Source organism: Eumetopias jubatus, unplaced genomic scaffold (assembly GCF_037043125.1).
Source record: "Eumetopias jubatus isolate StellerSeaLion01/CBP00866 unplaced genomic scaffold, mEumJub1_p1.0 scaffold_17, whole genome shotgun sequence".
NCBI classification, from domain to species: domain Eukaryota; kingdom Metazoa; phylum Chordata; class Mammalia; order Carnivora; family Otariidae; genus Eumetopias; species Eumetopias jubatus.
The window spans coordinates 57,507,191-57,523,651 of record NW_028274823.1 but is presented as its reverse complement, the minus strand read 5'-3'; positions in this window follow the sequence as shown (position 1 = coordinate 57,523,651).

Here is a 16,461-nt window from a genome sequence, read left to right as displayed (position 1 = left end):
ATCCTGGACCCTCTAACTCCACAGGGAGAAGACTCCTGCCCAGCTCAAAGTCCACATCTTCTGTGGCTCGGGTGTTTGCTTCTCCAGAGTACTTACTGCACCATTTCCATTACTATGCCATCTCTGCACGTGTCTTTCTCCCAAGACTCTGTCTGATTTTAGATCAACCAGCCTGGCACGTAGTAAGTACTTGTATCAGTCAGCACTTTCTATTCCTGCATCATAAAACACCCCAAAGTGCAGAAGTGTCTTTTTTTTTTTTTTTTTTTGAGGGAGGGAAGGGGCAGAGGGAGAGAATCTTCTTTTTTTTTTTTTTAAGATTTTATTTATTTATTTGACAGAGAGAGACACAGTGAGAGAGGGAACACGGCAGGGGGAGTGGGAGAGGGAGAAGCAGGCTTCCCGCCGAGCAGGGAGCCCAGTGTGGGGCTCAATCCCGGGACTCTGGGACCATGACCTGAGCTGAAGGCAGACGCTTAACGACTGAGCCATCCAAGCGCCTGGAGAGAGAGAATCTTAAGCAGGCTCCACGCCCAGCACAGAGCCCAACGTGGGGCTCCATCTCACAACCCTGAGATCATGACCTGAACGAAAACCAAGAGACAGACCCTTAACTGAATGAACTACCCAGGCACCCCAGGAGTGTCTTAAAATAATAAATATTTAGTTTACGATTTTATGGGTCAGCCTTTTAGGTTGGGCTCAGCTTGGCAGCTCTTCTGGGTCTCAGCTGGACTCCCTCATGCATCTGGGGTTGGTATCTGGGAAACCAAAGGCTTCTGCTTCTGGGGAGATGGCTTGCTGTCAACTGAGGTAACTGGGCCATGTGTCTCTCATCCACCAGCAAGCTAGCCCACGTTCACAAAGAACTGTGCAGTTCCAAGAGCAAGAATGGACTCATGCAAGGTCTCTAAAGGTCTAGGCTCAAAACTGGCACTACATTACTTCCATAGTCGTATTGACTAAACCAAGTCACAAGTCCAACCCAGGTTCAAGGGTGGGGAAATAGAATCCATTTTCTGATGGCAGGAGCAGCAAGGTCACATTGCAAGGAACGTGGATACAGGGATGGGTAGAGAATCAAGGCTAGTTTTGCAATCAACTGCAGTGCTCAATAAATATTCCCATGACACCCAGCACATAGTGGGTGCTCAGTCAGTATTTATCACAGTCCTAAGGGTGCTAAGATTTTCTTTCTTTTTTTTTTTTTTTGTGCTAAGATTTTCAATTGTGATGTTTATTAATCTCGTTCAACACAGTCAAGTGGCAAAATGTTATCTCTCACTCACAAGCTATTTATTGCCACTTTCAGTTCCAGAGTAACAATTGGAGGATCACGAAGACAGGGCTGTGCAAGAGAAAGCCCCACTGAGGCTTCTCGGTGAAGAAGCTCAGTGGGCCCCAAATAGGCTCCTGCTCCCAAACAGAGCATCTCTGGAGGCCTGGTCACATGAGAAGGAAGCCATACACCTTCACCTATAAACAGAGAGAGGCTGGTTTGCCAGAGCTTAAACACAGCCCCTGTTGATTTCCTGAAAGCCTTATATCCTTACTAGAAATGAAATGTGTATCATTTGCCGTAGATAGAATGTAACATGAAAAATAAATACTGTAAGTCAATTAAATCCCAATAGAACTGGAAAAACTTGCTAAATATAATTAAGTGAATAAAATGAAACATTACTGTTGCCTGCTAAAGGCCTGCACCTGAGGGTCTTCTCTTTGTTCTAAAAGGAGGCTAGCAAGTGCTAGGGAGATAGTAAAGACATGGCAATGCCTTGGTTAATTCAAAATGCTTGGAAGAAATTTAAAAAGGGAATCACTCGCTCAAAGCAGTGCTCCTGGACCTCCAAGAATATAGGTCCCACCTTGGGAAAGACTGTCCCACAACAAGAGAGAACTAGGAGTTCAGCAATATCAAGTGAAGAGTTTCAAGGGCGGGCTGCTCCCAACTGGCCCACCAACCACAGGAAAATAGATCCCTTGAACACGTCTTCAAGGATCGGTTGAATTGCAATAGACACAGAAGACCAAGAAGGACATGAGACAGGGAAAGGAATAGGGAAGGGAAGAGTACTCCCAGAGTGGGGCTCAGCCTGAGCATAGGTTTAGAAGCCAGAAAACATCAAGCATTCCTGGGAACACCCAGGTGCTCACCTCTGGCTGAGGCTGGGGGTATAAGGAGCCGTGGGACTGGTACACCAAGGTACACCAAGTTACACTAAGCCATCGTGAGGGCCTTTGCTCCTGGGATGACAAGGTGGTACTTGATTTCCTGGGTGTTCCGTTAGCTTTTGCTTTGCAATACACCACCCAGAAATTTAGCAGCTTACAGCAACAAACGTGTGTCATTTCTCACAATTCTGTAGGTCAGCTGGGCGGTTCTGGTCTGAACTGGCTGGGCTGATCTCTGCAGTCAGCTGGCACCCAGCTGGGGCTGGATGGTCTAGAACAGCCTCACTCCTGCATCTGGCAGTCAGCAGGCTGTTGGCGGAGGGGCCTCAGTGGGGACAGACTGGGGCCTCTGCTCTACATGGTCACTTACCGGAGGACCAGCCCGGTCTAAAAGGCAAGTCCATAGTGAAAGCACTTTTCAAGCCTCAGCTAGTGGCACAAACTTTCTGTTAGCTCATTAGGCAAAACATGGCCGAGCCCAGAGACAATATGGAAGGTCCACTGAGGGGGTAGATACAGGGAGGAGTAAACATATTGGTCAAGGGAGTGACCTGATTAGAGAAGCACTCTGGAAGGAAGGAACAGAGCACAGGACGATTTGAAATAATAATGCCAATAATAGCAGCAATAATAGTTCATACCTAAAATGTCACTTTTTCTACCACACACTTTGTGTTATTTATTCCATCTTTACACACACACACACACACACACATCTGCTAGCAGCCCCATTTTAAAGATGAGGAAACAAAGGCACACAGAAGTTAAGGAGTTTGTCAAAGGTCTACTGAGTGGTACAATTAGAATTCAACCTCAGGTAGCCCAACTCCACAGCCTGTGTGTATAGTGGCCAAACTCTAGAAGGGCCCCCGCAAGGCCCTGTGGGTGGTTCACGTGAGGAAGACAAGGACCTGACTTAAGGTAGCTGTAGAGAGAACAGAAAAGGGACAAATGCAAAGAGATATTTCCAAGATAGACGGGGCAGCGCTTGAAAATGATGTGGGGATGAAGGAGAAAAATGTGTGGGAGAGGGGTCAGGTGCAGGGGACTGGGCTGTGCCCTGTACAGAACAAAGGACATGTGGGTCTAGGGCTGACTAAAGAGCAGGAGGATTTAGGGTATGTTCAGAAGACCAGTAAGGGCACATCCACTGGGAGCTGTCCAACAAGTTCTCGGAAGTAGAGTCAGGAGGTCCGGAGATAGACCAGGGCTGGAGCTCAGGCAGCAGTGTCACTGGTCCCAGGCCTGGGTCGAAAGCACGTGACAGGAGAAGACGCCCCTCGGAGACAAAGAGGGTGGCCATGACGAAGCTATGGCTTCTGGCAATCCCAGACTAGGGAGTGGTCCCAGAGGCTCCCAGGGGCACGACAGTTAAGGAGCCACTCACTCTCAGCTGCCAATCCCACCCTGGCACGGCCTGAAAGTTCCTCTTGAGGTCTTGCCTCGCCCTAGCCCTGCCCTTAGCTCCAGGGTCCTGGCGAGAAACTGAAAGCCAGAGACAGGCCTGGATTGGGACTTGGAAACATAGCACATGGAGGCAGTGTCACCATGGAGAGTATTCCCTGCCCCGCCCACCCCACCCCCCAGTGTTAGTGGCCACTATGTCTGCAAGCACACATGGGACACCCCTACTCTATTCTCAGGGCTATCTCAACTAGCGGACAGCTAGGCTGCTATAAAATAAGACCCGAAAATACTTCAACTTAAAAGAATGTGGGGGGCGCCTGGGTGGCTCAGTTGGTTAAGCGACTGCCTTCGGCTCAGGTCATGATCCTGGAGTCCCGGGATCGAGTCCCGCATCGGGCTCCCTGCTCAGCGGGGAGTCTGCCTCTCCCTCTGACCCTCCCCCCTCTCATGCTCTCTCTCTCTCTCTCAAATAAATAAATAAAATCTTAAAAAAAAATAAAAGAATGTGGGGGCGCCTGGGTGGCTCAGTTGGTTGGACAACTGACTTCGGCTCAGGTCGTGATCCCAGGGTCCTGGGATTGAGCCCCGCATCAGGCTCGCTGATGAGAGGGAACACAAGCAGAGGGAGTGGGAGCGGGAGAAGCAGGCCTCCTGCCGAGCAGGGAGCCCGATGCGGGGCTCTATCCCAGGACCCTGGGATCATCACCCGAGCTGAAGGCAGACACTTAATGACTGAGCCACCCAGGCGCCCCATCTAAAAAATAAATGAATGAATGAATGAATGAATGAATGTGTTTCCCTCTCTCCTGAGACAGGTGATCTGGGGAAGGTTGACAGCTCCGTTCCAAACAAGTTGTCTAAAAACCAAAACGGCCAGTTACTGTGTCATCTTCAGTATGCCCCTCCCACCTCTGGGTCCCAGGCTGCTGCTGCAGTTATAACCCTTTCAGAGTTGGCAGGAAGGAGAAAAGAAAGCATCCAGAGCAAGCCAGGTTGCCTTTAAGGGGATGACCCGAATATTGCTGGCAACACTCTCCTTCACTCCCCATGGCCCTGACTTGGTCATGTGACCACACCTAACTTGGAGGGAGGCTGGGAATATAGTGTATGGCTGAGTGATCATGTGCTCAGTTAACACTTGTGAATTTTATTATGGAAAAGATGAAGGGGAAAATGGATACTAGGGAACAATGAGGATCTCTGCCAGAGGGAGGGATTTGCGGTAGGGGGCCCTACAATTCGGTAGGTGGGGGCCAAGCCAAAGAAATAAACCTTGTTTTTCATGCTCAGACTACTGGGGCCCAGGGAAACATGGCTCATAAATGCAGATCTTGTGTCGGAAGTCTACTTATGAGCTGCTCAAGGGAAAGGCAGAGATTGATGACGGAAATAACCTCTACCTGGCACGGGGCTGGAGACCCTACATGCTTAGGGAGTGCTTATTAACCACCTGTTTGTTTATCAATGGGCCAGGAAATTATTAATGCATCCATTCTCTTCACCCTTTCTTGTAGATCAGCTTTTCTTGTCCCCTGACTCTGCAGGATATTGGCAGATGCTATTGGTGCCCATTCCAACATCCACTGCCTTCTTTTTCCTCATCAACAGAATCCCATTTTGTTTGGGGCAGCACCATGTCAATGAAGTCCTTGCCTTCCCTGCCTCTCTTGAAACCAGAGGAAGCCATGTGTCACGGTCTGCTCAACTGTGTCCATTTCCTACGGCTGCTATGACAAGGTGCCACAGACTGGGTAGCTTGAACAATGGGCATTTATTGTCACACAGTTCTGCGAGCATCACAGGACTGGCTCCTCCTGAGGGCTATGAGGGGAGGCTGTGCTCCAGGCCTCTCTCTTTGGCCTGTAGATGGCCACCTCCTTCCATTATTCCTTTACATCGCCTTCCCTCTGTGCCCATCTCTGTCCACATTTCCCTGTTTTACATGGACACCAGTCATACGGGGTTAGAACCCACCCTAACGACCTCTTTTTACCATTGCTTTGGAAGTTACATGACTCGAAGGCTCCGCCATGCAATCTCTTTCAAGATGCAATCTCCAAATAAGGTCACATTCTGAGGTCCTGGTGCTCAGGATTCCAACCAATCTTTTTTGGAAGGACACCCATCACAGCAGTGCAATAAGAACAGAAGTCAGCTGGAGGTATTTGGGCAAGTGTTTGCTTTCCTGATAAAATGAGCCCGCTTTCTTCCTGCCTTGAGTGTGACTATGATAGTTGCAGCCTCAGCTGCCAACTCTGACTGTGACAGAGGCCCTGAACCCGCTCCAGCAACCTCGGATCTCTGGACATCTTGTCACATGGCTTTGATTCAGGATTTTGAGCTGTTCCTCTTATCTGCAGCTGAAAGCATTCCTAACCAGTCCAGCATCTCCCTGGACGGTCATTCATTCCCCTGCATCCATTAGCGGACATTCAGAACCTTGTATAAGAACATCCCACTCACCTATCTTCCCATGTCTCATTCTTCGAGTCATGTAACTTCCAAAGCAATGGTAAGACAGGGGCACATATCCTCTACCGAAATGCCTGAGGAGGCTGGGCTTTGAAGAGATGCAATATTGGAGCTGAGTGGACCACAGAGAACTGAAGACCTCAGCCAGAAGAGTATTCAGAACAGGAAGACAAATGGGGTGTACAGGAAAGGGAAGTGGGGGGTAGAGGCAAAAAGCGGACAGGTCCAGTAACACTTCTTACTGCAGAGACAAGGGAAGGGGGATTTTCCAGGATTAGTGACATGGCGGAGCCTCGAGGAAAACCCAGGGGAACTTCCTCCATTGCTAAAATACGATAGTGTAAAATCACAAGCTGGATAGAAACTGGAGGATATCTAGTTCAGGTTTAGCAAACTCAGATGCTTCCAGGGTCCAGGCAGTAGCTCGAGTGAGCAAAAGCCCCTAGTGGACACCATGGAGAACAGTCCATCAGATGCAGCATCTGTTAAGTCAGCTCCCAGTCTTGATCCTGTGCTCTGGGCCCAGAATTGCTAATTCTGATTTTTCCAGAAAAGCTAAAAATTCATTTTCTTATGTTGAAATCTCCAGGTTTTTTTAAAAAAATTTTAAAGCAAACTGTTTCACTGATTTTTTAAAGATTTTATTTATTTGAAAAAGAGAGAGAGAGAGAGAACGAGTGGGGGGAGGAGCAGAAGGAGAAGCAGACTCCCTGTGGACCAGGGAGCCTGACGCAGGGCTCGATCTAGGATCCTGGGATCATGACCTGAGCCAAAGGCAGACACTTAACTGACTGAGCCATCCAGGTGCCCCCAAGTCTCCAGTTTTTTAATGTTGGTAACTCATGAAACCGTTTTGAACCACATAAGAGCCAAACAGAATGCATCTGCGAGCTAGATGTGGTCACCATGAATGGCATCTTGGGTCCAGCCCCACATCACACCCAAAGCAGTAGACCACACTACAGTAGCCTCTCCTCGAGTGCCTCCAGTGACAGAGCTCATTAGAAATCCACTAAACCCTGCACGTCCAGACAGCAATCCACTTCTCTCCTACAGCTTTAGAAAGAGCAAAAGCTCATTTCCTTGGTGCATCCATTGGAGCTTTCCCTTGGCCTGTTAAAATCATGCCATACAGCAGCAACAGATACATCAGAGTCTTTCAGCCTCTCTGTATGGGACTAAGAGGCAGTGGAGATAGGAATGGATGGATGCACATAAATATTTAGGAGGCCGAGATGGCAGGTCACTGTGACTGACTAGAGCTGAGCAGTGAGGAAAAGAGGAATGGAAGTTGACCTATAGTCTCTGACCGGAGTGATCAGAGGATGATGATGCCATGTTCCAGGAAAGGGCATGTGGGAGGGGAGAGGACTTGGAGCTAGGGGGAGGGGGGAGGGGGAACAGTAGGCTTGACTTACAGGATGTACAGTTAGATGTGCCTGAGGGACATCCAGGCAGCCTCAAGGAATCTGGGCTGAAGCTATAGGTTTGGGAGCCCTCAGCAGATGCAGGAGCAGGAGCGGGACGGCTTACCGGACAGAGGTGTGGAGTGAGAAAGGAAGGAGACCAAGGGTAAAGCCCGGAGAACATCAACATTTCCATGAGGGGCAGTAGGGTAGCAGAGGACAGATGAAGACCACAAAGGAGATGCCAGGAAGAGACAAAGGGAAGCAGAAGAGACCAGTGTCCTGAAACTCAAAGAAGGAGGAAGGGCTGAGAAAAAGAGCAGAGTCAGATGAGGACCCCAAAGAGTCTGCAGGATGTAACATCAAAGCAGCTTCTGAGCTATTGCAGGGCAGAGGCCCAGCTAAAGGGACTGAAGAGTGAAGCGTCTGCCTTCGGCTCAGGTCATGATCCCAGGACCCTGGGATGGAGCCCCGCATCGGGTTCCCTGCTCCGCAGGAAGCCTGCTTCTCCCTCTCCTATTCCCCCTGCTTGTGTTCTCTCTCTCGTTGTGTCTCTCTCTGTCAAATAAATAAAATCTTAAAAAAAAAATGAAGAGTGAATAAATGGAAATGAGAGCGTGCTAAACCAGCAAGTGTAGACAACGCCAGAACCTTGGCTGGAAGGTAGAGAGGAAAACATGGCCATTGCTACGAAGGGCGTTGGGACCCAGAGAGAGATGTTTAAAGCTATAGAGACTCGGGTATGTTTAACCTCTCATGGCAAAAAAAAAAAAAAAAAAAAAAAAATTCAGAGGAGAGAGGAGAAGTCCAGTTGGAGATACAGGAGAGCACAAACCTAAACTCTGAGGCTCCTCAATCTTATTTTTATAGCATAAACTGCCTCCTGGATAACCCCATGTCTTAATCTGTTCAGGCTTCCATAACAAAAATGCCATAGATTGGGTGACTTAAACAACAGAAATGTATTGTCTTATAGTCCTGGAGGTTGGGAAGTTCAAGAGGAAGATGCCAGTTGATTTAGTTTCTGGTTAAGGTCTCTCCTCCTGGCAGTAGACGACTACCTTCACACTACATCCCCACATAGCAGAGAGAGAGTTCTGGCACCAGTCCTATGGATCAAAGCCTTACCCTTAGGACTCCTTTAACCTTAATTACCTCCTTATAGGTCCCATCTCCAAATACAATACTGTATCTGAGGTTAGAACTTCAACACATGGATTGGGGGAGAGCAGACACAATCCAATCCCTGGCACCATGTACTCACCTACCTGTCTATTATGGGGGCAAGCTATCTGGCATTTTGTGGACCTTCCTAGAACTGCCAAGCTGAAGTCCCTTTCACCTTACCTACCCCTCCATTCTCCCCTTGCATTTCCCATCCTCAAAGTAGAAACTCAAAGGACGGACATTGTTAAGAGAGTTGCCTGGTGATCAAAATACAAGATGTTCTTCTGAAAGGAAGAAGGAGTCTGGAGCTTCCAAGAGAAACACACTCATGCCAAGCCCTGGGGTTGGCTCAGTGGGACTGCTGTATGGACATATTCCCACCGAGGATGTCCACAAATACACTCTTAGCCTCAGTTGTCCAGATATGTCATGATAAAAGTGAGGTTTGGGGACTATAGTATCCACTTTCTCTCAAGTCTAACTACTGAACAATCCCTGTCTCTCACTGCACTTGTCCTGACTCTTCCTGGTAAATTATTTATTTATTCACCAGGGAGTTACTGAACATGCTCATGTGCCAGGCACTGTGGTAGTCCCTGGGGAAAAGCAGAGACCATGATAGGCTGCTTTCTTGGACCTTAAAGTCTAGTGAAGGGGCAGATAGTAATTAATCACACAACTGTAACTGGACAGGTCATACAGGTGAGGCACACAGTGACACGAGAGCCTCTAACAGGAGACTGTGCCCTGGCAGACAGGGAAGGGAAGGCTGCCCTGAGAAAATGCATCTGAGTGGCATGGGGATGATAAGGAATGAGTAGAAGTCAACTAGGTGAATATTAGAGAATATATTGGTTTTCTATGCTGCACATAGAAAATAGTAACACACTTACACAGCTTTCTTTTTTTAAACAAAAATTTAGTGACTTAAAACAATACATTTATTGTCTCACAGTTTCTGTGGGTCAGGAGTCCTGGCATGGCCTGGCTGGATCTTCTGCAAAGCTGCAATCAGGTGTGATGCAGGGCTGCATTCTCACATGGAGGCTTGACTGGGGAAGGATCCACTTCTGAGCTCATTCAGGCTTTGGCAGAACTCATTTTCTTGTGGCAGTAGGACTCATGGCAGCTTGCTCCTTCAAAGCCAGTGAGAGCAAGAGTAAGAGAGGTGGGGGTAGGAGGGGGGGAATTTAAAGTGAGTCCACTAGCAAGATGGAGTCTTACATAACCTAACATAATCACAGCTGTGACATTCCATCACCTTTGCCATATTCTCTTAGTTAGAAACAAGTCACAGGTCCCTGCACACTCAAGGGTGTGAATGCCAGGAGGTGAGCATCATGGTGGTCACCTTAAAATCTGTTCATCACAGAGAACAACCAGGCAAAGGGAAGGGTACATGCAAAGGCCCTGTGATGGGAGGGAGTGTGGTCTATGTGAGGAACAGGAGCACAGAAAATGGAAGGGAGAAATGTAGGGGCTGAGGCCAGACCATGCAGGGCCTTCCTCAAGATTCCAAGAATAATGGCAAGCCATGGAAGAGAGGGTGGTGACATAATCCAATGTGCCCTTCCAGTCAGTGCTATCCCAGGGCTTCTGAGCTGAATTCAGAGTGGATGAATAACCCCATCCAAATCCAGACAGAAGACCGGGATACAAGGAGTTGTCACCAAGGCAGCTAAGTCCCATAGCTAGATGGAAGCTCCACGAGGTCTGTTCTTGTTCACCCCTGAACCCAGATTTGGGGCCATACCGGCATCTGAGCAGATATTTCTGAATGAATTAGTTAATGGAGAGATGGAAGCCAGGTATCTTGTTCAGAACCTGCATGGAGAATCAGATCTCTGGAGTCAGAGTCTTTCACCCTGAATCGGACAGAACCTACTTAGTCATCATAATTCCCATTGAGTTCTGGATGGCTCAGTCAGTTGAGTGTCTGACTCTCCATTTCCCCTCAGGTCATGATCTTGGGGTTGTGGGAACAAGTCTCACATAGGGCTTTGTGCCCAGTGGGAAGTCTGCTTTGGATTCTCTCTGTCACTCACTCTCTCAAATAAATAAATAAGTAAAATCTTTAAAAAAGAGAAAAGAAAAGAAAAGAAAAGAAAACCCTGGGCTCTACCCAAAAGAGAGCAGAAGCTCCCTGGGGCAGAGTACCTCTTGCTTCAACATGGCAAGCACCCACTCTTGGCTGGCTCTCAGGCTCCATACGCTGTGTGCTTTGCCTTTGGGCGCTGGCTGGCCCAGGGCATGGCACATCATTCACTGTTTGGATGACAGTACATTTCCATGTCAAAAGTGCTCTCTCTCGTTGGAGCTCAAGCTATCAGTACCAGAGCATACCACTGGATGTGGTGTGGCATTAAGCATACTGCCCGCTTCTCCCTGCAGGCCTGGGGTAATACAGGGAGGACTGTACCATGAAGAATCTTCTATTTAATATTGGGATGGAGAGGGAGAAAGACAGGCACAACATGTGTTGAATTGTAGTAAACAGGCAGATAATAAACTGGCTGCGATGGAGGACTTTCTTATGCCGAGGTAACCTTGAACAAACCGAACCTCATTTTCTGAAGTCCACAGCTACAGACTTCTGTTGGCATCACCCGACAAAACCTCCCAAAGAGGAAATGCTGAGGCACGGCCCCTCTGGCATAGCCAACAGTCACACATGCTGCTACACCACCTGCACCCCTTCTCCCAGCCTCATGGCCCTGGCACCTTCATGGCTCTGGACTGGTGCCTAATCACCATGCTTGTTGGCCAAACCTTGGCTGGGCCTGACATGTAGTCCTTAGAAGAGCACTCCGGGTATGAGGGGTTCACCCTCCCATTTTTCAGATGACAGAATAGCTTCAAAGCTCACGGTCATACAACAAGCAGGAGGGAAAGCCAGCATTGGAACCAGGGCACGCCAAAGCACAGTAGACTGTTCCCAACCACAGCAAGAGGCTAGAGAATTTCTAGAGATACAGCAGGTGACCTTGGGCAAGCTAGCTTCTCTAAGGCTGCTCCCTCATCTGTAAAACGCGCATAATAATACCTACCTTGTATGGCAGTGGGAATAGAGAGATAAAATCTCTAGAAGGCCTAGTATAGCACCTGACTCAGCCTGGATGCCTATAAAAGTTATCTATGATTGTTATCACCTTCTGAACACGTTCGGTCTCTTATATTTCAGAAGCTCAAGAAATGGATGCTGTTTATTGCCCAGTGCATTCAGAAATGTGATGATAAAGAATGGGTACCCAAGGGGCACCTTCCCCCAAGGTGAAGGAGCAGATGCACAGGATGGCCAGCCAGAAGCAGGAACAACTAGTCCCAGCTGCATGGGTCTTGGCTGCATGGCTTCAGTGAAGTCATAACCTCTTTGAGCCTCAGTTTCTTTATCTGTAAAACGTAGGTGAGAATAATAAGCAGCCTGTCTCCATCATAAGGCTGTGGTTCAGCTTACATGAGGTGATGGTCTGAAAGTGCTTTGTAAAGTGGAAAGATGTTATCCAAAGGTAAGGGGTGATTATCCTTATGCTGATACAGATCTTGTGTGGATGGCCTCATTACAGAGCGTGGGGCCAGCCTTCCTCGGCCCCTGGGGAAGACAGAACCAGAGGGAACACAATCACCAGATAAATGCAGGGAGAAGGAATGAGTTTTGGAAAGCCTGGGCGGCTAACCACTGAAATAAGAGACTCTCAGAAGGACATCCCTGGGTCGAGGATATCCAGGCCACTTCCGTTTTTTGCAAGTCCAATTATATCAATACATATTAAGCATTCCAAGAAAGGGCTGCCCATATGTGGTGTATTTTGTATGTTCAATCAATAATTTGCATGTTCAATGGCAGGACTTCAGGTATGGATCTCAGGGTACTACGTCTGTGGGGGTCACAACTGCCCTGGCAGCTTCTCAATCCCCAACTATCTAGATAACCTCATTCTGAGATAATACCCAACTAGTATATTTGAGGCCACATGAGACCCTCCTAGTCCCCCATGGTAGGCTCTGGGGGAGGAGGCAGAGATATCTTTAAATTCTCATCTGACAGGGGCACCTGGGTGGCTCAGTTGTTAAGCGTTCTGTGTTCCCTCTCAAGTGCAGTCACTCAGGAAGAAGCCAGCTGCCATGTCACAAGGACACTCAAGCGGCTCTGGAGAGGTCCACATGATGAAGAACTGAGGCCTCGTATCCCCTGCCATGTGAATGAGCTTGGAAGCAAATCCTCTGACCCCGGTCAAGCCTTCAGATAAGTACAGACCTGGCAAACATCCTCACTGCAACCTCATGAGAGAGTGGCTTTCACATTCCTGACCCTCAAAGACTGAAAGATAGCAAATATGTATTCTTTTAAGCCACAAGGTTTGGAGCAATTTGTTACGCAAGTTATTCGACTTCCTTGAGCCTCAGTTCGCCATTTGTAAAATGGTTATAATAACGGAGGCTACTCTATAGGGTTGTTGTCAGGAATATATGAAGCAGTGGTATACATAAATTATTTAAAAGAGTGAGACATTGGACATTAGTCGCTGTCACAGTTATTGCTCAGTTGCTTCTAAAAGTACTCTGCCAACCTACAATGGTCCCACCTTCTTGAGTTCCTCATCTGGGAGTACATATCCCCAGAGAATGTCAGTTTAAGAAGCAAGTTTTTGCCAAGACAATTCAATGGGGAAAGAATAGCCTTTTCAACAAATGGTGCCAGGTGGGCTGGTTATCCACATGCAAAAGAATGAAGCTGAACCCCTACCTCACTCCATATACAAAAATTAACTTAAAATGGAGCAAAGACCTAAAAGTAGGAGCAAAAATTATAAACCTCTAGAAAGAAACACAGGCACAAATTTTTGTGATCTTGGATTAAATAATGGTTTCTTAGCTATGGCACCAAAAGCACAAGCAACCAAGGGAAAAAAACTGATAAATAAGATATTATTGAAATTAAAAACTTTTGTGCTTCAAAGGTTACCATCAAAAAAGTGAAAGGATATCCCAAAAGAATGAGAGAAGTTATTTTCAAGTCATATATCTGATGAGGTTCCAGTTTTTGGAATATTTATAAAGAACATTTAAAACTCAATAAAAGACAAATAACCCAATTTTAATATGGGTAAATTATCTGAATAGACATTTCTCCAAAGAAGATATATTCTGGAACACCAATAGGTACATGAAAAGATGCTCGACACCATTAGTCATCGGGGAAATGCAAATCAAAACCACAATGAGATACCTCTTCACATCCACTAGGATGGCTATAATCACATAGACAGATAATAACAAGTATTGGCAAAGATGTGGAGAAATTGGAAACTGTATACACTGTTGGTGGGAACGTGAAATGGTGCAGCCACTCTGCAAAACAGCCTGGGAGTGCCCCAAATGGTTAAGTCTACAGTTAAAATTCCATCCCTAGGTGTACACCCCAGAGAACTGAAAACATACTCACACAACACTAGTACACAAATGTTTATAGCCATACAATTTGTAATAGCCATTAAAAGGAACAAAGTACTGATATGTGCTACCCATAGTTGAACTTTGAAAACATGTTAAATGGAAGAAACCAGTCGCAAAATAGGGAAACCTATATAAACAGAGATTAGTGGTTGCCTAGGGCTGAGGAGGTTGGAGGTAAATGTGAGCGACAGCTAATGCATACTGGGCATATTTTCGGGGCAAAAAAGTGTTCTGAAAGTAGATAGTGGTGATGATAGTTGAATGGCTTTGTGAATATACTAAAAACCACTGAATTGTATATTTTAAACAGCTGAAATTTATGGTAAATTATTATATCTCAATAAAGCTGTTACACAAGAAAAGAGCAAGTTTTTAGAAAGGGTATGAAAAATTAGTTGAGTGGGGTTTTTTTTAGGATATTCTAGAGGTGATGAAATCCATCCATATGTGTACATACACACACAACCATGTGTACGAGCGTGTGTGCGTGCATATGCCCGTGAGTGCACGCGTGCACGCGCGCGCGCACGCGCACACACACACACACTTAATTTCAAATCAGAAACCAGAACAGGTGACTATGATACCTTCTATTTGGGGAAAGAAGACACCAGAGCTCCTCAGAAGAAAATTCTAGACCTCCATTAATTTCAGTATGACCTTTCTAGGACACAATCGTTTGTTAAAACACTTTATATGCTTAACTCACAGGAGTATTCAGTGAGGTAACAGTGTTATCTCCGTAATATGGATGAGGCTCAGAGAGTTTAAGTACCTTGCCTGGGGTCACAGAGCTGTTAATCCGAGAGCTTCTTTCTGTACTCCAGGCTGCCTGTCAAAATGAATTAAAAAAACAGATGATACTTCCCTGTCTCTGCAATTTCAAAATTGTGCTCTGGTGTCAACCTTATTTACTTCATTTCATTCCATATTCCAACCCAATCTCTGGCCAGAAAGAGCTCCCTGTTCTTCCCAGAACACCCCAATATCTATAATCAAAGAGAGATCAAGGCGGAGTGCACACACTTTGTAAGCTTTACACAGATGTAAACTAGCATCTTACCTTTTCCTTCCTCTAGAAAGTGCCTCCTTCTCTCTCTCTCTTTTTTAAAAGATTTATTTATTTATGTAATCTCTACACCCAACATGCGGCTGGAACTTACAACTCTGAGATCAAGAGTCCCAAGCTCCACCACCTACTGAGCCAGCCAGGCGCCTTGTCCTTATTTTGACATATGCAAAACCATAGAACCATGGAATCTTTCAAGGTTGAGCTCAGTCCCCTCCAACTCTGGGGACCTCCATGCTGCAGGGCAGGCAGGGGTTTCTTCTTCCTGAATTCTTGGACACTCACCACAAAATCGTTCCATGTTATGCTCTGGCCCAACCTGACCACCAATCACAGTATTTGCTTCACTGTGTAAGTTCTTTTGTTTGTGTCTTTACTAAGTAATTGTTTGGCGCTCTCAGCAGTGAGGTAGTCGCTGTTTTCCTTGGGCTAAACACTCAATATCTCAGAGCTTCAATTTCCTTATTTGCAAAATGGGAATGATGCTAGCTATGTTGGTAGTACCCATGAGTCTCTTGCCAATTCCATTTTGGGTATGTTGTGGGCAGAGGCAATGCTGCCTTACAGCAGCAGTTCTCAAAATGTGGTCTGGAAGTCCCTGGCGGGGGGGGTCCCTGAGGCCCTTTCTAAGATTCTGTGAGGTTTCCTCTTTTCATCTACTTACCTGTGTGAATCTGGGTTTCCTTCACATACTTGAACCAAAATAACACATCACAACAGATCGAGTGCAGAAACAGATGTGAGGCTCCAGCTGTCTTCTACGAAGCACACATTGAAATGTTTGCCAAAATGTAAAACAATGCCACTGTTCTCAGTAATTTTTTTGTTTCCGAAAATAGAATTTTTAAAATAAAAATATGTTGACATGTAATGACATTAACTTTATAAGTTAATGAACATTTTTAAAAATCTCAGTTTTAATTTCTAATACAGTGATTATCAATTAGATAAAACCAGACAAAGAAACGCTCTTTGGGATCCTCAGTAATTCTTGGGAATGTAAACTTGGGAGACTGAAAAGTTTGAGAACCCCTAGAGGAAAGAAGAGCGTTGCAAATCGAGATTTTTTAGGTACCTCGTGTTCTTAACCTTACCCTGTGTTCCAGTTCCTTTCTAAGGAGCTATTCATCTCTTTGTTTCCTTAATGTTTATATGTTGCATTATGTGTGTGTATATAGGGACGGTCTCTGGGGGGATACACGAGTATACAGATGGCACCAGTGGTCTCCCCGGGAAAGGGGAATTGGGAAACTGGGAGACAGTGGTTTACAACCTTTCAACTCTGATTTTTTTTTCTAATACATGGCGCAC